The following is a 22410-nucleotide window of genomic DNA, read 5'->3' as shown; positions in this document are numbered from 1 at the left end:
AGCCAAGAGATAGACAAGTTGACAAGCTGACACACAGAATTAACCGAGTTTCACCTATAATTTCGATCGCTTCTAACCGCTTTCAATATGCAGTGTCCACTATATAACGCCGCCCTTTCTCGTCGATTGACAGCCTGGAAACTTGCGAGCGACTCTCGCCCAATGACAGCAATTATAAGACAGAATTTATTCGCTATTAATATATCGAAGGACGATGGCTGCAATTTACGCGTATATAATACTGCTGGCTTTCTACTTTCCACTATACTTTGACTCGCGAATATCGGCCGTCCTTATAGAGGCCTTACAATTAGATTGCGGGTGAATATTGGGATTTTTTCTTCTCTGTCATACATATACATGCGTTCACGCACTTACATACGCAACGCGGGCTAGTTACTCGTTCGCTTTTTGCGTTACGCAAGAACCACGCCTAAGTCCGGAGCTGATCTCGGCTCTGTCTTGTCTGCTGCAGCTACGAGATCTGCGAGATCGCGAGTTGGAGTCCGAATTTTTTAGGAAAGATGCAAATGTCAAAGATGTAAAACGTAAATTGCACCATAAAAATTCGTGAGTTTGTGAGAGAGAGGTTTTTCTTTTTCTTTCTTTTCTCTCCGTCTCCAATTCCTTTAAATCACGATATAAGAGTAGAAAGAGGAAGAGAAAAGTTTGATTGTAATCGTTTGTATCGAAGGCCGCGAAAAGATTACGATATATATATATAAGAAACTTGGTTACGCGAATTTCTTAGAATTTCTTAGAAACGCGTTTTTCATCTCTCGATCTGTAACTAGACGAGAGTATAGCAGCGTTTTCATTTACGTTCACTTACTAAGGCAATCGCTCACCTTGACCATTACCACGATATTAATTATAAAATTGTTTCTTTTTACATTTTTATTAGATTGTCTCCTGTTACATAATAATATGTCAAAATATAAGTAAATGGAAAATTAAATGTATATCGATTTTATTCTATATAAAAAGATTTGACAATTTTTATAATACTTCAGCGCTAACAAAATTAAAATAGCAGAATCAATTTTGATGAAAATTGAAGGAAGATTTTATTTTAAATTACAATCTCACATTAGTACAATATTATTTTTCGAGATTTTAATTATACATCCATTGAAACTCGCTAAAAAATAAATATTGATTTTAAATATTAATTACACAAAAAAATCGCAATGCAAAAAATGGGTAAAAAATAATAAATAAAAAAATTGTTAATATAAATATATATATATTTTTTTTTTAACTCTCTTGATTTGGGAAATTAAACTTTAGTTATATCGAGGACTTGTAGGATCATATAGAATAGAAATCGTCGATGCAACTCTATTACTCATTATCAATCGACATTGATCGTTCGGAATATAAAAAGCCACCGCGTTTCGCTATTGCTGGAAAGGCGAATTGGCTTTGCAGAACGTTCTGTTACGAGCGTTTTGAATTTTGCGGCTGGCAAAATCCAATCGTGCCCACCATCCGTATGCGTATTCCCGCAAATGTTCGCGTAAAAGGATTCCGCGATGTTACGCAATGGAACGATTTCGCGACTCGTATTTTGGAAACGCATTCAATTCTAACTGCTTGATTGAGAGATAGAGGGAGAGAAAGCCAGGAAGCGAGATAGAGATGGTTCTCTTATTCAAGATATTTCTAAAAAATGCAACAGTATGATTACAGTGTTGACGGTGAAATGTAGATGTACGCGGTTACAAAAATATTTCCTATTCCATTTTACGAGTTAAACAGCCGGTTTCCTTGGTAATGATATTTGACAACTGACAATGAGCTAGATCATATTTACGTAGATTCATATTAGCATCACGGAGAGAATTTTCTCTTAGAATTTACCCTGAAAATCATGGGACAATATGGTATGGAAAGAATTTTATGAGAATTTCTCTGATTAATATTTATTACAATAAAATATAAAACATGTTTGATTAATTTTACTAACTGCATGGTAAAATTACTCAAACATGTTTTATATTTTAACGTGTAGATATTGTTATGTTTATTGTGATAAAGCAAGTTGTGCAGCACAAGTGAAGCGAGCACAAGTTGTGTCAGCTGTTTGTCTAGTAAACTCCACATGTTATAAAAAGTAACAAACGTCAATAGAGCTGAATAGGTTCGCTAATCTTTTCGTGAACAGGATGCATTTCTCGAGCTGTATAAACTCATTTCATCTCAAGAGCCGGTTGAACATATCCTCCAAGTTTCACCCGATTTCAGAAACTCCATCTATATCTGAAACATATATTACGAAACATATTAACAACTTATAATTGCACTTCTGTGAGATTAACAGGATTTTTGATATAATTTGTAGTTTTAGCTCTTCTTCAAAGAGTTCAAGAGTTTTCGATTGATTTTGAAGAAATTTCAGATGATTAAACGAAGAAATAAGAATTTGAAGAGGGATATGAAATTTTTCACTTGAGATCTATCTCTCTCTCTCTCTCTCTCGCTTTTCTTTTACACGTATATATTTTTTATTTATTACTTTAGCTGCGAGACAAATAATCGATATGCGAATTAACTAAATGTTCGATGCATAAGTGAAATAAATACGCACACATTTATATTTATACAGTATTATTAATTATATAATATTTGACAAAATATATAAAACTCGACAAAATACAGCTCTCGATTAATTCGGTAGAGAAATGAAAATTGGATACACAAATGAGACCACAGAAATCGCGCGACATGTATAAAAAATTGAGACTTTTCGGAGTTTCGCGGTTACACAGTCACACGCATAGTTTATTACGAGAATATCTCCACACAGTTACCTCACGTGTAACAGCACATCAGTGGAAATCGACCACATGGAATTTGAGCACCTTCGATCGGATGCTTTATATTGAAAATAAAAGATGTATATAATATGTATGCGTATGTGTGTGCGAGATTTCACTAACGACCGGTCTCCGACTTCCTCCTGGCTTTCCCTGCAAAATATTCGCTGGTATGCAAAATTGTCACGTGAATTTCGAAAAACCAGTCTATTAATGAAGAACATGGATATTAACAGAACGTTATAAACAGGTATCCTGAGAATATGTCCTAAAATTTTAATTTTTACGTCCTTTAAATTATTTATATATTTATTTTTAAATATATATATCTATTTTATAATACTTTAAAAATATTTATATATTTATATTTTTAAACATGTGTCCTGAGAATATGTTGTTAAATTTTTATTTCCCAAATATCTTTAACAAATTTTTTAAAAATTATTTATATTTATTTATAAATATTTAAATTCATTTTATAATATTTTTAAAATATTTATATACATTGATATCGCGCTTGGGATTTGTAATATTTTCAGTTTCGATCACTATTTATATCTACTAAATAAAAAATATCGAAGTTGCGTGTGTCGAATAATTATTAATTTCTATTTTTTAATCGATTTGTAACTCTGAAATTATATCTAAAATTCTCTTATAAATATAGATCAGTTTTATATATAACAAGAGCAACTCTTTTTTTTTTTTAATAACTGGATAGAGAATCACGCGAGCTGCAGGTAACATTTGCATTTGCGCGGCGCGCTCATAACGCCGTGGATTACATAAAGGTTTCGGCGTGTATCGACTACAAGTGAAATCGGATTGAATGCGTGGAATAAAGTGGAAATCAAAGTTCAATAACTCCGTTATTAGCCGCCGCGCGAAATTGCCGGCGAATTCCTAAACGTCGCGTGTAAATTGTGCATAAACCAATTCCACGCTGTTTCTCATAAATCAACCTACGTACGTATATATACGTATTATATATTTTTGATGCACAACGCGTCGAAATGCGCGTATAAGCGTTATTTGATATTTAAAAACAAAAAATATTCCTTTTTTTTCATTCACTTGCATTAGTAACGCGTTACACCAGAGAGTTGCGTGTTCGCGAATATAAATAATAAAACATTTAAAAACGTTAGAGTAAATATTTTAAAATGTACAGCGATGTGTAATTTTATTCCTTTTTTACAATATTCCGAGTGGATGGCGCTCTTTACCTTCCATTCGCGTAAAACGCGTTTGATGTAAAATTCACGCTGCCATGTAAAACAGGCCACGCTCGAACGATAATCTGGCTAAACAAAATTTTCAATGAATTTTATTCCCCCGTCGTATTTTTTTCCATCGGACGGATAATCTTTCTCCCCTTCCATCTTCATGCAGATACATTCGCAATCAGCTTATCGGAATCGCACTCGATTAACAACCCCTTCCCTCCCAGGGTGTTCATGTAGCAATGATGCCGGATTCTGGTAGGAATTCAGATTTACGAAAATCGCATATTTTTCTCGCATCGAGGATAAACATGGAGAAATCGTGCATTTCAATTCGCGGGACTGCAATAAGTGCATCGACAACGAGGTAGCATCACAACGTTGTCGACATTATTTCGTTGTCGGCTTTTTTTTTCGCCGGTATCATATCGATTCCGACAAGAAGAATACGAAATCTCTCTTTCTAGTATATATCGATACGACTTCTCTCGTTGCATCGCACGATGACAGCTGCGTCTCCGTCACCTGTCAAACGCAAACACGTGGGTATAACTCAATCGCGAGTCGCCTGCATTTTCACGGTTTTTCATCAGTCCACGGAAAAGTTAATCCGATTGTACGGCACACGTCGAATGATTTTTGCAATCCCGTTCGTCGCATTATTATTAGCTCAATCGAGTGTCCCGTAAGAGCAGCCGGCATTTAATTATTCACTCGTGGAGAGCGCATGACGCTCGATAACTCCCTACGCGCGCAATTTCTGCTGTCGTTTGTTAAAATTTTGCGAATTTAATAATACATATATTATAGTTGATATATATAATTTATGTATGTTAATATATGATGTATGATATTATGTATATTAATTATATGACAAAGAATTGATAATTAAACGGATAAATAGAGATTATTATCTGTATATATTATATTTATAACTATTTATTATAATTATTCCATTTATAATTATATATATATTCTATTTATGATTATATATATTCTATAATACATATATAATTATATATGTGTACAATATATCGCTATATATTCTCTTTTTCTTATATATTTTTTATTCAATTTTCAAACATAATGAGAGTAATTAAATAATAATTAAAAAAATAATTTTTGTGTTGTCTTTTAAAAAAGTAAAGTTTGTAATTATATACATTATACAATACATCCTATATATAATTATATATTTATATAAAATTATGTATTATGTATAATTATATTATGCATCTATATACAGAACAAGTATAGTTAAAGAAAAACAATGAAGGGCAAATTGTTTATATTACTCTGTAGATATTTATCGCAGGTAAAATATTGTACCAGTGGATTATTTAGCTAGCATTTATGCACTACATTTATGCACTACTTGCAAAATGCTGCCTTTAATTTAATTGCGTCAAATATTATACCTCTGTAAGATAATATGTACTTACAACATGTTTTCGCACTTGCGAACGTCGGATAACTGACAAAAAGAAAAAAAAAACCACACCTGGTGGTTTTGGTATTCATTGTCGTAGGAAAAACGGACGTTACGCTTTGTTCGATTAAAAGGGAAGAAAAAAAAAGAACGACTCGAAACAGAGGCTCTCAGAAACGCGGTTGCAAAAATATACGCTGCAAAATTCAATTTTGCAACTTGTAATCCACGATTCTTCTCTCTCTTTCTCTCTCTGTATGCATTCTAGAAATCGTACGAATGTTGTAATTCCATATCACTTATTTGTTACTCCTGGCACGCGAGATTGCAGGAAATATATCGAGCCTGTTATTACATGACGTTGATTTTTCAATCAATCTTTGACAAACACATTTATCATGAATTCAAAAAACGTGCCGTTTTTCAATCATTATTCATATAACGAATCAATATTCTAATATCATGCCGTTGGCAGCTTTCAATATTTAATACGTAATTGCACACGTAAATCCATACTTTTCCGTGAAAGAGTCTATATATCTCAAAATATCATATTTGACAATCGCTGTCAGAGTGAGTGAGACACTTGTAGTTTAGTACAGATAACGCATTTATATTCACGGTAATAATAATAAATATTAGAAATGTTAATAATAATAATAGTAATATGAAATATTAATTATCAATAATAATAGTAATAGAAAAATATATAAAATAATAATCAAATATACATATATAAAATTTATATAAAATATTATTATTATATTATATAATAATAGTAATAGAAAATAATAATAATTTTACACGCATATAAATTTATATTATAGATTTAATGTGTCATTAAATTGACACTTTCAGCCGGAAAGGACATTTACTTGTCCTTTTTTCCTCATCATTATCGCGACGATAAACAATCGTTATCACTTTAATCACCGATGAAGGGTCCGCGCCTTTTTCATCCGGCTCTTATATCTCGACTGGCCAAGAAGAGAGAGAGATCCTTTCAGTTTTGCGGGCTGCTTGCGTAATAAAAACACCAGATGAGTCGCGCGGGTGGGAAAGACGCGGGGAAGCCGTAAGGCGTGAAGGAAAGAAAGGCGCGACCCTAGTTCGCGCCGGCAGCCTTGCCATTGAATTAGAATTTCCGAGTCGTTAATTTTCGTCGGCCTCGAGTAAGAAGGAGAGAAAAGAGAAGAGGGAGACACGGGAAAGAGATCCCGAGGGAGTAAGACTGAGGGTGGCTAAGGAGACAGAACGCGTGCGCATCAAGCAGCAAACGGAGGCTGCTTGAAGGATTTCCAGAAAGAGGAAGGCAAAGAAACGCGAAAAAACGATAGAGAAAGAGAGAGAAAGATAAATTCTCTAGGGAAGCGGAAGGTGTTGGTCTTTTCTTTCTTTTCTCTTTTTTTTTTCGCCTTTTGCGGCGACATCGGGGTAATTTTTTCTACGAGCTGCCTCACGCTCGATTAATTCCTCTTCGAAAGAGTCCGGTTGCGGGACCTTGCACAATAGACGATGTGTACCACCCGCGGTTGCATAATGCGATAGTTTTCGAGATGCAAGACACACATACATACACAAATACACACTTGATTGCCAGGATTTTAATGCTGTTTTTCCTGCCCGAAGCTGTGTGCTTTTTGCAACAGGGAAATAGCCACTGCATTTCTTGTTGTTCATGCATATATATATTTTTGTATATATTAATTTTTCTTTCTTATATCTCTGACTGCATATATGTATAGTTAGAAATATAAGAAAAAAAAAAAATATATAAAATAAAAATATAAAAATTAATATATACATAAAGAATAGAAATTCAAGACTTCTCGAATTGCCATTCAATATAATCGAACGACTTCTTTATCTCTGAGATATTGAGAAAAATTATAAATGTCATATACGAGAAAGCAGGTAAATTTAAAGCTTAGGAGATCACGTCCGCGATCGACGAATCATAAATTATATTGCATACGCGAAGCTTGACGAAAACGGCGAAATGAAATGGACGTATAATCCGCAGTAATACCATTGTATTTCGTGAAAAACGGCGATTAATTTTTTTCTCTCGCTTCCGTGCGCTGATTTGCCTTGTCATCTATGAGAGATAACGTGATTAATTAATAAAAGTATCGTCAACCATGCGCGCTTTACGAATCCGAATGCCTGCTCATCCAGTCGAAATATCGACTTACAAGGGAATACATCAGCGTCAATCAATAATGACTTACGTAAGATTCCGGTTATTTTCACAGGGTAAAAAGAGAGAGAAGCGTAGTCCTTTATGCTGAATTTCGATTGTGCAGAATCGCCGACAATTAGGCAACTGAATGGTAGAACTGTACAATTAAAAGATTCTAATATACTTCCCGGGGAAAAGGGAAAGAGCAATTTAATTGGCACGTAGTTCGGCCTTGAAAAAGAGCGCAATAATTACTCCCGCCTGATGCCAAAGGTGATATAGGGAGGCGGTGCGTGGCGGAGTTAAAAGGCTAAAATTGCAGAACGCGCCCGCAGGCGAGCGGGAGATCAATTTAGCAAAGTAATTAGATGAAGTAATCAAAAGGATTAAATCGAGTAATTTGAGAGGAATAAAATGGAACAACAGGAAAGAGAGTATTGTATCCCCCTCGAATGAACAACTGGTTTCTGGTTACGCGATATTTAAATTCTGAAATTCAGTGGAGAGAGACATAGTAAAATGTAATTATATTAATTTTTTCATATAAATTAAATACACGAGAATATACGAGTAAATACTTTTTTGTCGCGAAACCCGTTCCGCGTATTTAAATCCGTGTATCTGTTCATATCATTACAAAGATTTAATAAATGTGTGCGTGTGTGAAGAGAGAAGGCGCACTCTTTTTTTTTTTTCACACAAACGGATGCACATATGTAATTTTTTAAACGCAAGATATCTAGCTTTGTCGTCATATCTTCCAAAGCGTATTTTTTTCGTTCAATAATAGTGAAAGCGTTTACTTCACATTAGTCGCACGGTTGAATAGATCGAGTGCTCGAAGGGAAGTCAAATGTGACGTTACAGAATGAATTTCACTCTTGCATGCGTGTACTTTTGCCATTACTTCCGGCATTCCGATACATACATATATACGATATCAATTAGGCGACCAACGGGGGAAAGAGATAAAAGAGAGGAAAAAAAAATAATAAAAAGAGACGAGGGGGTGCGGGGAGCCAGCCGGGGGTCTCATTGACTTTTGTATATGTAGAGCGCGATGGCGAAATGCGGAGAAACGCGATTGGCTACCACGTAGGCGGGAATTCGTTGCGTAAGCACCCTCGGTGCATTATTACGTTATCAGCCTGGCGTGTTATTATGTTATCATTTTTCACAGAACTCTGGGGAAAGTGCCAGCGGAGGTAAATTTAATTACGCGCCTTATACAGCGAGAGATGTATACCGGAATGGCCGACGATGTCGCAGGAGGGAAATAGAGAAAAGCGCGAAAAGAGATACGAACCGCGTTTTTCTCACCATGATACCACCTTATCGCTCGCGGGCCATATCGACTCTGGTAGCAAGTACCATCAGCAATATTCCTACTTCGTATAGATGCTTCGTAAAGAGCATTTTGGGGAAATATTCTAAATCCACCCTTGTGAATCTTGAAATCACAGTTTTTTGCACCTTTCTCGTTATTTAGCATAAATTAGCATTATAATAATTTGTTATAATCTTTTAATGATTTATATAAAGTATATGTTGATATTTGTGTATTGCTGATCCCACAAAATTATTGTTCTTATTTTTTATATTTTATATTTTATATTTAATATTAATTTCTATTAGTAGAACATTCATTGGTATTCATTTTTTTTCTTAGTATTCTACTTGTTATTGTGTATTATTTTAAAAGTTTTTATTTCCTATATATAAATATTCTTAAATTTAATTATAGAACAGTCTTAAATTAATTATAGATTCGTAAAGCTTTAAATCAACATAATTATTAATATCTCGCTTATTAATATATATATATATGTGCAGTCTTCTTTATTTCTGATTTTTTTCGTGTATGATGATATTACTATACTTTAATTTCATAATGAAATACGCCTTAATTAATTTTTTAAAAATTCGTCATGTGTTAAAAAATAATAAATATTCTGTTTTTTATCAAAAAACAGAATATTTATTATTTTTTAACACATGACGAATTTTCTATACCGCTATTAATTTTGTCGTCCAAAAATATCGCGCGTGCTTATCATTTTTTTGTCGCAAAACGTGCGTAATTATTCGTAAATCCGACATTATACGTACTTAGAAGGGTGCTATAGTCATGTCCGATGAAGAGAAGCCGGGAAACACGAGAAGCGAGAGCTCGCGCAGTAGATTCGTCTCGAAATGTCTTTTTTACAGCTTGTTGTACCGTGCAAACTACACCGTGTTTACTACCGTGTTTACTACCACGATGACCGTAGAATGAGAATATTTCCGGAAGATTTCTTGAACGTTTCACGAGACTGCTTATTATCTACACGCGTAACTTTGGCGGAGATTTTTCCACGTGCAGGGTGAGCACTTGACGCTATTGGAAAAATTCAAATTGTCATTTTTGAACACATTTGATTCTGTTTTTTTATTGTTCTCCAAATACTGGCAAAATGGAGACTCGAGGCTGTTCAATTATTGCTCAGGAAACCTATGACCCATATCGTATCCATTTTTGCGACTGAACAAACTCAACGATATATATGTACCTTCGCTTTTTCTATAAAAAAAAAGTACGAATTTTCATCGAGAGCTCGTTATTCTTTTATAGGCGCATTAATACGTAATGTGCGCCCTTTTCGCGCAATAGTCATATGCGCATTCTACATAACTTCGAATCGACTATATTCCTCCATGGAGTCAGCGACATTCCACGTCCCATTCGCGTACAGTCGGGACATTCCGAATATCCGCGGAAAATTCCGTGAATTCCCGGGGGATTTTCATAGTCGGCGGCCGCACGCCGGCCTGGCGCCGCTTCATCTCCACGTCTTTTGAGATCATCGAACCTCTGATTCGCTCGGCCCGACGCGACGTTTTATCGTGTTTTGCGACGTTCCGTTTCATCGGCGTAAAAATGACCGGGGGTGTCGTGTACCGAATTTTTCTTCGAGCGAATCGAACGACGAGGGCGAGAAAAACGAGGAGCCGCATCATCCCGCTTTTCTTCGTCATCGAGGGCGAGTGAAGGGCGAAAATTAAGCGGAATCGCGCCTAGAGCTCGATACAACTTTCGCGAAGGTAAAATGAAATTGGAACGTCGAGAGCACAATTCTTCTTCTGATTTTGACCATTTTTGCGTCTTGTCCGGCTATTGCGTATTTTGACTTCATCTATATTTATTGATAATTAAATTTAATTTTCTAACAATTTCACAATTTTCATAATATAATATTCATAATATAAAGTAATTATTTTATATATTAAATATTAATTTTATAAAATTAAAAATTAGCTAAATTTTTGATTTATTTAAAACATGTTATTTATATTACAATTAAAAAATTTAAAAAAATGATTCCTAATTTATTTCAAATAATTCATATATTTTACCTTATATATAAAATATCTCTCTCTCTCTCATTATATTATTCAAATAAATTCTTAATTATTATTTTTATTAAATTATATATATAATATAGTATTAAATATAAAATATATATAAAGTTTCTTTCTATATATTTTATCATTTGTCTCATTTTTACCTTAAAATAATCTAAAATATTTTCAATATATGCGATTTTTCACGCGTTTATCTCATCTCAATTTATGTCAAAATATCGTACAATAATATTCACTTATATTTCACCGATACTTCGTTATTTAACTCAATAAAATTTAATTATTCGTTTATACCGTTTGTTGGTTTAATGCTGTTTCGCGAGCTATTTTCTGTTCTCTCGGATAAGGACGATTAAACAGACAATTGAGTATAAACTCCAGGACATTAACGAGCAACGCTTTTGCGACGGGACTCTCTAGTACATTAAAGTTAAGGATATAGTTATGAAAAGGCGGCAGGGGGGCAGAATAATGGCCGAGATTCGCGACAAAACAAAGTAGTTTAAAGATTCCGAAGAAACACGCAGTTTACCTACGACTATATTTTTTTTGTCGGCGAGATTAGAGCGTTCTAGGGGCGAAAGAGCGGAAAGGGGGTGAAATAAGCGATTACGCAGCTCTCTCGCCGAAAATTTACGAGTTAGGTCTTCGTTCGTTAAAATCGTATCTCGATCTTTCTCTCTCTCTCTCTCTCTCTCTTAAGGAGTTGTTAGCAAAATTGATAAGCGTTTAAAATATCCGCGTTCAAGTTTAAATATGAATCATAAAGTTCTTCCGGCGGAACATTCGAGATTATTAAACTTCGCGGTCGGATTTTGGCGCGTGCAGCATTAATCTTAAGCCACTTTAATAGCGCGGAACCTTGATCGCGCCGGTTCCCCGGAGTTTAGTCAATTACGCGCTTCATTAATTTCCGGTGGCGCGCACCCACTTGTCAATCGATGCGAATTGTTCTCCCGCGGGAGTCGCGCGCGCAAAATTCATGATGTATCGCGGATCCGACATGTGAAAAGCGATTAATTCCTACGCGGCGTTACGTTACGCTTTCTCTCATCCTATATCGTCAGATATATGGATGATAAATAAACTAATTGCCGGAGCGCGCGATTATTACGCGTCGAGTACGCGGTATTACAGAATCGCGAGTGTACTTACTTCTCTCGTGTAATTTTGTTTATTAATATATACGGTTTTTATTTTCTATTAAACTTTTGACGCGCGCGCGCGATTACGACAAGTGTGCAATTAATTTAGGATACTGATCTAGGTGTATATATGTTTACACGTGCATGTAATATACGCGTATCTAAGTGCGCGGCCGTGGAATGCGATGCATTTTGCAATTATCCTGTATTAGCTGTGCCTATATCGAGTATACACCGATTTGAAAGGCCGATAAGGACATGTGGAATATAATTGTTAAGTTGGAATAAGTGCATGAAATAAAAGCTATACATTGCATCAATGCGATTTCACGTACGCGAGGGAATTCCAAGAAAATTCACAATAAGATTATTCGAAAATCGCTTTTCATTCGTCTTCAGCTATCAAAGACTCTTTTGTATATACATATATATAAAAAAAAAAATAAATAAATAAACAATCAATATATAGAATTGCTACAATCTCAGTGGTATTTTGATCTTAAAAAAAAATCAAATAAATCTATTTTATTTATAATCTTTTTTATAAATTTTAATTCAATCAAAATATATCACATTTGGTCGATTGAAGATATAATATGTACAATTAAAAGACTTATTTATTTAAATGTTATTAAGCTGATAACAATTATCAATAATACATGATGCAACACATTAACTGAAATATGATTATACGTAATTATTTCACTAATGGGTTCACAAAGTAATGGAAATATTTGATCATTAAAATGAAAGATAAATATAAATTTGTTTCGCCCATAATAATATTACACATACGTATGTGAAATTATTAGAATATTCAAACATACATTAGAAAATTACATATAAGAACTTGCATAATTAAAAAAAAATTAATAAATAAATTAAATATTTCCTTTTTTTTATCTCAACTTTTGTCAGTCTTTTCGTTCTTTTAAATTTAACGTTGAAAATATCGTATATTCTTATGTTTCGACAATATTGGATAAATCCTATAACTCTCTTCAGCCTTCATACTACATTAAGACTATTTATTAAGCTCGAATGCTTTTGCACAAAATCGTTTAAGTATCTATTGATCCATGAGATTCGCAGCAACAGAATGGAAAATGCATATTAACGTAGCTCTAAGAGCGAGAGAGAGAGAGAGAGAGAGAGAGAAAGGGAGAGACGGTCCTTCCTTTTGAAAACCGCAAGGTCACGAGCAGAGTACGACTGCCTTTATGAAGTCCCTAATTCCGAAATTAGTTTCGCAAAGTTCCTAATTGTTTAACCCAATTCCAGGCGCGCTCGCGCGCCTATGAGAGATGCACGCACAAATCTGAATGTATCTCGTTACCGTGAATTACAATTTTACTTTATACAATCTCATCATCGCTCCCAAACTACCCCGTTACTCATATTTGCATACTTAGTCAGTCGCACGCGTCTCTTCTCCGCGAAGGAGAGACGCGTTCGTTGATTCGACACAGTTTATTACGATTATTCGCATTCGGCAATGAACAATATCTCGCGGAGATTAAGAGAGAATATTGATCATCTCTTTTCCCTCACAAAAAAAATTACTTCCTTTGATAATTGTTAACAGATGATTATACAGGGTGGACATTTTTTTTCTATTTTAGAAATAAAGTTTAACCCCAAAAAGTTTATAATCGATAAATATACACTTTATCAAAGCGAGAATTGTGGAAATTTAAAGAATTGTGTGAATGTGAATTTAAAAAATTGTGAAAAGAATTAGATATAGTTTCAAAATAATGTTTAGGGTTTATACATTTCGTGAAACCGTGATAATTTTAAGATATCTTTTTTCAAATCGCCTTATTTCCAGATTTTACAGCACTAAATTAATTTTTGTAGGATTATCTAAAAGAGCAGATTTATGTTGGTAAACCTAAAATACTTTTAGTGAATTAAAAAAAAATATCACTGAAGAAATAAATAATCATCTGAAGTTTTAAGTGAAATAATGACAAATGTTGCAAAAAGAGCTCAAATTTATAAACTGTCGGAAAACGATAATTTAATGGATGTAATTTTCCACCTAATTAGAAAAAAAATATTTAAACTAATAAATTATTTCCTAATTAAAGTTTGTGTTTCTATTTAATTTTACAAAATTTACCGTCAAAAGGAATCAGAAAATGACTTTCGGCCCACCCTCTATATATGTTTGGTTAACGCTAATGCGTAGAATTAGAATGAAATAATTTACTAAGAAACGAGATAAATTTAGAGTAACTCGTTTTTTAACAAATCCTTTGAATAATTATACAACCGCGACATGTATGTATATTTCCGAAGCTGTCAAACGAATTTGTCTTCTTGTTAGTCGCGCCGCGACTCCATCCCAGCTTTTGAAGAAGATGAAGAACATTAAGAATCCAAATCCAAATGAAGCCGCGGCGAACTCATATACACACACATACACAAATACGCGCAAAGTTGGAGATCATAAAATATTCAACGAACTCGCGAGAGAGGAAACGGATATCGCGTCAAAGCGAACTTCGAATACGGCGCGAAACGTCTTAGTCTTGGAACTCTGGTGAAGCTAAAGATTCACTCGTTTGCCATGTTAGTAAAGTACTCGAGATGGATCGTATCGGTTGATCCGTGAAATTCTCGTACCCATCCATGTCGGTGCATGATTTGCACCAGTGTAAACTGACGAGCTTCTCTCTCTCTCTCTCTCTCTTTCTCTTCAGTCAGTTTGCTTACAGTAACAACACTAAGACGTTCGTCAAGGAAAACTGTCGTCCTCGGCAAACTGCGGCCATCATGCTTGATTCATGCATCCAGTGGTTCCAACGAACCTGCCTTTAGCTTTACTTAGGTAGCTGGCGAATCTCGCGGCGAGTAGATATACATTTGAAAATTTTAGATACAGGGATTTACAAGATGATTAACTTTCCGAAATATATAAATGAGCGTTTTGTGTCCACAAATTTCCTCGGATTATTTTACGAACAAATTAGCAATTTTTTAATAATATAAAATACAGTGAGCTATTTACACCCCTACCTACTCTCTCTGTACTTTCCATTCTTATTATAGATCTCTATATTTTTATCATACCTATATTATATATTTATAGATTTTAGATGGCACGAGAGAATATACATTTATATCTTTCTTCTAAATTTTTAGAAAACTATCGTATAAAAATATAAAAATATCGAAAATTTCTTTACAATATTTCCTTGTCTAATATATTTCGCGTAGAACTTTGAATGTGGTAAATAAGTAGGTTTTGGATTTAGGAACGTACGTGGATAGATTTCTGGTCATAAAATGATTCATGTGATCGTAAAACTTCCGATGCTAGTTCACGTGATTGTTATGGAAATAGGACAGATCCATAAGAATAAAGTTGAAATGTAAGAGAGAAAGGAAGATCGATAATACTAAATAAAGAAATATCGTAATTGTGTATGTATGAGGGTGCATATAAGATACGATTACTAGATAAAAAATAATATGACTGTTATATACGTGTTATTTTGCTTATTTTTTAAATTTGACAAAATTTTAGAATTGTAAAGAGAATAATTATGTAAATATTTTATTAAGCTATATTTCATTTAAATTAGCGATGTAAAGATTCTTTTTTAGCAGGACAAAATATTTATGCAGAATTTTCCGCTGCAAGTAATAATAATTATAGCGTTCATCGAAATTGCTCGTACGCATCTTTATGATACGTAATTTCGTAGCACATAAAGTTTTACGGCATTTCAATATCCAAGAGCATTATATCGTCATGTATTATCACGCGATACGCGATCATGTATTCTCCTACATATCCTAAAATCGACAATAAAAAAATAACGAGGCATTCTAAAAACAAGTGCATTCTGTCTTACGATTTATTAAGCAATTAGCGATACAATACGCGATTAATTTGGCGTCTGCATCCATGAAAGAGCAACAGCTTTCAACAAACTTCGACAAATCTAATAGAAAACTAAAACAACGCGAAGAAACAAAATGAAAAACAAGAAGTAGAATTACTTGCAAAAGTTCTCGCAATTCTATATTGAAAAAGCAGCTAATTTAATACAAAAATTTATATCGAAAAAGAATGTAGAAAAAGATCAAATAAAAATTCGCAGTTTTTTTTAATGCTTTTTCCGATGTCTATACATTTATCAAATGTGACAAGTAAAAAAAATGTAAAATTTCACGGGACATCAAAAACAAAACACTCCGTTCCTCGTCTGATTTAAATTAATATCTCGTGTCATTTTATTCTCGATGCAACACAAATTCGTTATATAGGTCTAATTGTTATACGGCGAATAAAACTACGAGGCCCTCCATATATTATAATATTGTCACTCACGGTGCCGCATAGCGATAGCGACACGCAATACATAACCAACGTTAATTCAATTTCTGACGCGTCGAAATTGCCTTTCTGGGCCATTCCGTGAAGAGCCAACCGTGTGAAACGACGGTTTCCAGTCTTCCCGTGTTCCCGGATTTCGGGGCAAAAAGAGAGAGAGAGAAAGACAGAGGATATGAAGCGCGCAAACGCGAACGCTGACATTCCCCTGCGAATATGCAACGAAATAATGCAATATATTCGCTAGTCCGATATCCAATATATTTTCAACAATAAGGTCCGCCTCGAATTATCGCGCTTTCGTTTTCTCGCTAGTATTTTCCGCTCCCCTTCCCTGTCCCATCGGCCAATTTCGACGAGATTTGCGAAGAAAAATGGATTAAGGAATTAGTATGATAATACAGCAATTTGAATACTAATTTATTTTTTAATTATATCAGATAAAGAGGGGAAGAAAGAGAAAAAGGCTAAATTAAGTAAATTTATATATACTTTCTTGCACTGTAACGATATATAATTAGAATATAATAATATATTTTTGATCCACGTATATATATATTATATCGGATTGATTCTGCAGGCGACACAGGGAATTTATTGGAAATAAAAAATAGATGTATGAATTCGTTGATGGAAATTTTTAATTATTAAAAAATATTTACCGTGGTAATTGAATTGAAAATACATGTATCTCAAAACCCTAACGCTTATATAAAAGATTGATATTCTCTCATTTTATAGAAATAAATTGCAAAGCTATCGAAATAAAGCGTACAATATATGAATGGAAGATTAGGAATTTGTAATTCAAATATTTTCCAAACTAATCGATTTGATTACGCAAGATTTTCAATCGATCCCTCTCTCTCTGTCTCTCTCTTTCTCTGCGTATTTCAATTTTTTAAAACAAAATTGCAATTGCAATTGGTATCAATACGATTTTTTGCTTTTTTATAGATTTCTAAGTTGTGCAAGGAATAAATTAAGTCGATGTGCGAAAAAAAGAAATGGGCCGAGAAACTTGAAAAGGGGACAGACAAGTTGCGAGAAAGCTTGTAAGGGGATAAAAAGACTGAGCTATCTTAAAAGACAATTCTAAAATATGAACAGGAGGAAATAGAAGGGAAAAAGCCGGATAGGAAAGAAGAAGAAAGGAGAAAAGTGAGACAATGGTATATATGACTAATACAAAGGCTGTTCACGAATCTCTGACAAGACAAGGGTAATCACACAAAAGAAGACCCGTTTAAATTGTTAAAATCCGGTAGGCAATCTAGAAAGTAATTCGGAATGTTGGGACGAATAAAAATTTCCTCCTCTTTGCTCCTTGAGATAATTTTATCGTGCCTCTTTATACCTCGATGACATTTTTCAAAAGAGGACGACGCTATTTCAAAGTAACGTCGTATATTTATTCTCTTATCAATCAAAAATTAAAGCTCATTTAATGAGGTAATAGCGCATGAAATCGTAGTAATTTCTTGTTTAATGCACATTTAATAGTGTACTGTTGTTATAATTTTATCGCAAAAGAAATAGAAAAACATTAATGAAGAGAGAGCTTCCGCTTTTTACAAGAATATAAATTTGTTGATAAAAATATGTTGATAAAAATGCAGCCACACATTGTTTAAAATCTCCTTGCTTCTGACATAATTCTTATATGTATATAATTTATGCACTTTGCATGTTAGAAGAAAATTAAATTGATGTCTTGTTATGTGAAAATGAGTGAAACTAAAAACAGTGATAATATAAAAGGAATATAGCTATACTTTGGCAGATAAATTAATTTTATTATAATAGCTCTAGTTATAACGGCATATTTAGAGAAAAAAATGCTTTACGACTTCCATTATTACATCCAACTACAGTTCCTTATTACTATACAGAATTTAAATGGCATATTAATGCACAATCTATTTTTCTGATTAGATATTACTGAACGTGTTTCGTTATCCAAAATATTGCTGAACACGTTTCATTATCTCGGTATAAAATATTCGATCACATTTAAGTCCGTGCACACACATTTCTTCGTCGACAAAGGGCCAAAAAGGATTCTTCGGACCGTTTCCCGAATTCTATCGCTCGTTAGCTCGCATTTGTTCTCATTGCTCATGCGTGTTTTAAGATGAGTTTTGCTCTACAACAAACGCGGCGTAACGAGTTGGCACCATGTGCGCGCGTACCAGCAATAAGCAACAGCTGGTCCATGTCGTATCTTCTGTCCGAGTAATTCGCCTGTTATAAACCCCCCTTCTCTCTCGCGTATCTCCTTCTCTTCCTTCTATCTCGGCTTGACACTTTTCATATCGCTAAACTAGGTCACTCGAATCCTCTTTCCGCCAGTACCGCCGCGACGCATATAAAAGTGACATAAAGGACTGTAAGAAATGTGTATAATTTGTTTTGAGAAATAATTGCAAACAATTATTTCATGCAATCAATAGTTTAAAAGAAAAATTGCACGCTATTAGAGTGCCATTAAAAAAATTCCAAATAAGAAATTTATATATATATATTTTAAGTATTATATACATATTTTTTTTAATATACCTATGATATATTTTAAATATATATTTAAAAAATATAATTAAAACAAAAAAAAAAAATATATATATATAAATTTCAAGTATTTAAGTATATATATATTATAGATATATGTATATACGTAAAATATATATATAAATAAAAAATATTAAAAAGTATATTATATGTTCTATATAAAATTGCAAGTATTTATTTAAGTTTATATATATTTAAAAATATTTTATAAATTTTTTAAAATAAAATATGTAAAATATTTAAAAATAATATATTAAAAAATATATATATTTATATATAAAGAATATTAATATATATATATATATATACAGGGTATATAGATATTACTTACAATTAAAATATATATATAATAAAAATAAAATAAAAAATACTTAAAAATATATATATATCTACTCGATTATTTGTGCATATATGTTAATGTTACATCAAATACGAAAGTTATCCGTATTACTCTCTGCACCGAATAATAATCACGTGGCGTGTACATGTTACGTGCATCGCCGCACGTAAATGCACATGTGTGCACGCGTCCACCTCGTGCGATGTGTTGCGTTAAGTTCTCGTAATAAAACCGGACTTCATGTCTACGCCTTTTCCCGTTCTGCAGCCTGCTCTCGTTTCGATCTTCGTAGGAAGCGTTATACCGCGCTGCCGCTAATCAGATCAGAGAGCCAGGTTTCGCCAATGAAAATCCCAACAGCACGATCGAATTTCCAAATGGCATGGAAACGTAAACCGGAAACGGTTGTCAGGGTAAATACATCGGGAAGTTGATTGTTGTAGCATTTCTCGTGGCGAATTTCGGTTGCGACTCGAATGCACAATTCGAGTTATCGATTAAGAGATTTCGGAATTAATTATGATTACGAATGAAAATATAATACGGTCGATGAATTTAAATTTTGCGACGCTGCATTTCAACAAACAAATATATAATCGGCTTGATTGTTATTTTCAATTTTTTTATTTCCGCCTACGATAAAAGCCTAATAAGACAATTATAGATGTTATTACAGATATACTATGAGTCCAGAATTATCCGTAATAATGCGAATAGTACAAGCTAATTATAATTATTATAGATGTTGTTATAGATATTACAAGAGAGTTCTCTCTCTATCTCTTTCAGTATATAAACGTTACATAGTCATTTTTTTTTTAATTTTATATACCGTTGAAAAAACAGAGATGCTGACCATCAGGTGGGGAGAAATAGCGTACATTGATAATTCGAATAGATTCGAGCACACACGTTGAGCTGGTGGAAGTATCCAGGTGCAGCTGCATTAGTGTAAGTGTCATTACTCTCGTCATGCTTCAAAGGAATACTTTCACTGCCTTTTAGCTTAAAGTCCATCTAACGCTATCAAATACTTCATATATACGTAGCAGGAAAATTTACGAGCCATGTTGAGTCTCAACTGTATGATACTTTTTCCAATTTCGAAATCATATCGTAAAAATTATTCGTAGTAGGAGTAATCTGAAATCTAAATGTCAATTTTTTGCACTACATAATTATTTATTAATTTATTAATTTTTAATTGTAATTAACATTTGTATATGTTATGTAATTTATTATCGTATAAAGCATTATTAGAGAATTTATATATTTTATAATATAAAATATAATTAATTTAGTTTTATATGTTTTATACATATATATCTGTATATATTTTTTTTTAAATATAAAGAGCTTTAGAAACATTTTATATGATACAAATTATATAATATATACAGATTAATTACAATTATATAAAACATCATATATAAGTATTTATAAATATATATATATATATATATATATATATTATATATATATATAATATATATATAATCAAAAGATATTATGATATATGTACTATAGAGATATGACGAGAAAATTGTTGATCGAATGTAGTTATGAAAAAAAAAAATACTAAGCCAGGAAAAAGTACGCGACAGTGATATAGATTAAAACATGTCCGACAGAGATGTTAGATCATGGTGTAGCGACAGGAAGCATGGCAAAAAGTTTAATAAACGATCTTGTAATCATAAACATGCGTAGTGATTATGCTAGTTGCGTATCCTTTTGAAATCCAGTTGTTAGTTAATTAATTTCAACAAAAATCCATTCTTTATGTTGACGATTTAATTTAAAAATTACCTGGAAAATTAAAATAATGCCGCGTATTTGTAATCAAACGAATGTAACGTTAAATAGCACAAAAATATGAATATTTTCTGTTGCTCAAAGGTTCTATCATTTACGCATACAGGTTGTATAATTTTACTTTTATAATATTCGTTTCTAATAATATATTTTCTTTTAGAACTTTCTTTTCAATTTAGTAGCTATTTTCCAGATTATTATAGCACTAAGTAAATTTTATATAAAAAAATAATATAAATGAAAAAAAAATTTTGAAACTTTTATACACACATATTCCCTAATTATAAATATTTATTATAAATCGAGAAATTCTTTATAGCTTTGTAAAGTAGATATTAACAGAAAGACAGAAAGGAACTGCAAAAGTTCTTTATTAAAAGGGAACCAGTTCTATGAAACGTTAAAAAATCTTAAAACACCGACTTTTAAAAAAATAGTAAATCTAAAAAATACTTTGGTACAACTTTCGTTGCAATTGTTAACAAACTATAAAAAAAATTGATGAGAATTTATTTGGAGTCGCTTTTGATTGGGTAAGAAATTGAAAGTTTTCGATTGAAGTGTTTTCTTTAATAACTTTGCTATATAATCACACAAACAAACACATACAATTATTATCAATTAGCGAATTAATGAAAGACGATAAGTAAGTGCGATTGCAAGAACTCTCGTTGATTTAATGATAGCGCAATTCAATCGCAATGCACTTGTTGTTCCATTAAGACGATGGAATATCAAAATGAAAATAGTTGCATTTTGCATCGATTTACACAAAACGATAAATTGTTTCTAAATTGCATCCCGTTCTCACAAAATAACGTAGCAATACGCTAACGCAACAACACGATCGATTGGAGAATATTACTTCCTATATACTGTATTCCATTATCTCTATCAAGACACAACATTAATACACATCATTATGGCTACATTTAGTGCCAAATATATATTGAAAATATTGCCGACCTATTTTTTCAGACGCGATATTATTAATCGCGAGTTAATTAACACGCTGAAAAAAGTAGCGATGTAAAATAAAAATAAAGATAGGAAATGCGTGTTCCAAATATATTCCGAGTGCAAGAAATAAAAGCTGTGAAATTTATTGAAAGAATTAGCGTTCGAATAATTATAAAAGT

At 32.9% G+C, this 22410-nt stretch overlaps 1 protein-coding gene and 1 long non-coding RNA gene across 3 annotated transcripts in view; one reads left to right on the top strand and one right to left on the bottom strand.

Moving 5' to 3' along the window:
• The window catches only part of LOC145944699 (uncharacterized), a 261286-nt gene that overhangs the window by 30506 nt on the left and 208370 nt on the right, over window positions 1-22410 (bottom strand). The window contains exon 10 of one of the 2 annotated variants that reach the window (XR_014426725.1): window positions 1208-2262. The exons of the other annotated variant lie outside the window; for it this stretch is intronic. This is a non-coding gene — a long non-coding RNA (uncharacterized LOC145944699). Of the gene's footprint in view, window positions 1-1207; window positions 2263-22410 lie in introns of those variants that run through there. 2 annotated transcript variants of the gene reach the window in all.
• Window positions 1-22410, top strand: part of LOC145944688 (glutamate receptor ionotropic, kainate 2) — a 200961-nt gene that overhangs the window by 2259 nt on the left and 176292 nt on the right. The window lies entirely within an intron of this gene.

This window comes from Prenolepis imparis, unplaced genomic scaffold, assembly GCF_030444845.1.
Source record: "Prenolepis imparis isolate NDT839.2.m4 unplaced genomic scaffold, iyPreImpa1.0 SCAF_13, whole genome shotgun sequence".
NCBI lineage: Eukaryota > Metazoa > Arthropoda > Insecta > Hymenoptera > Formicidae > Prenolepis > Prenolepis imparis.
The sequence above is the reverse complement of the archived record's forward strand: the minus strand, read 5'-3'. Positions and strand labels throughout refer to the sequence as shown.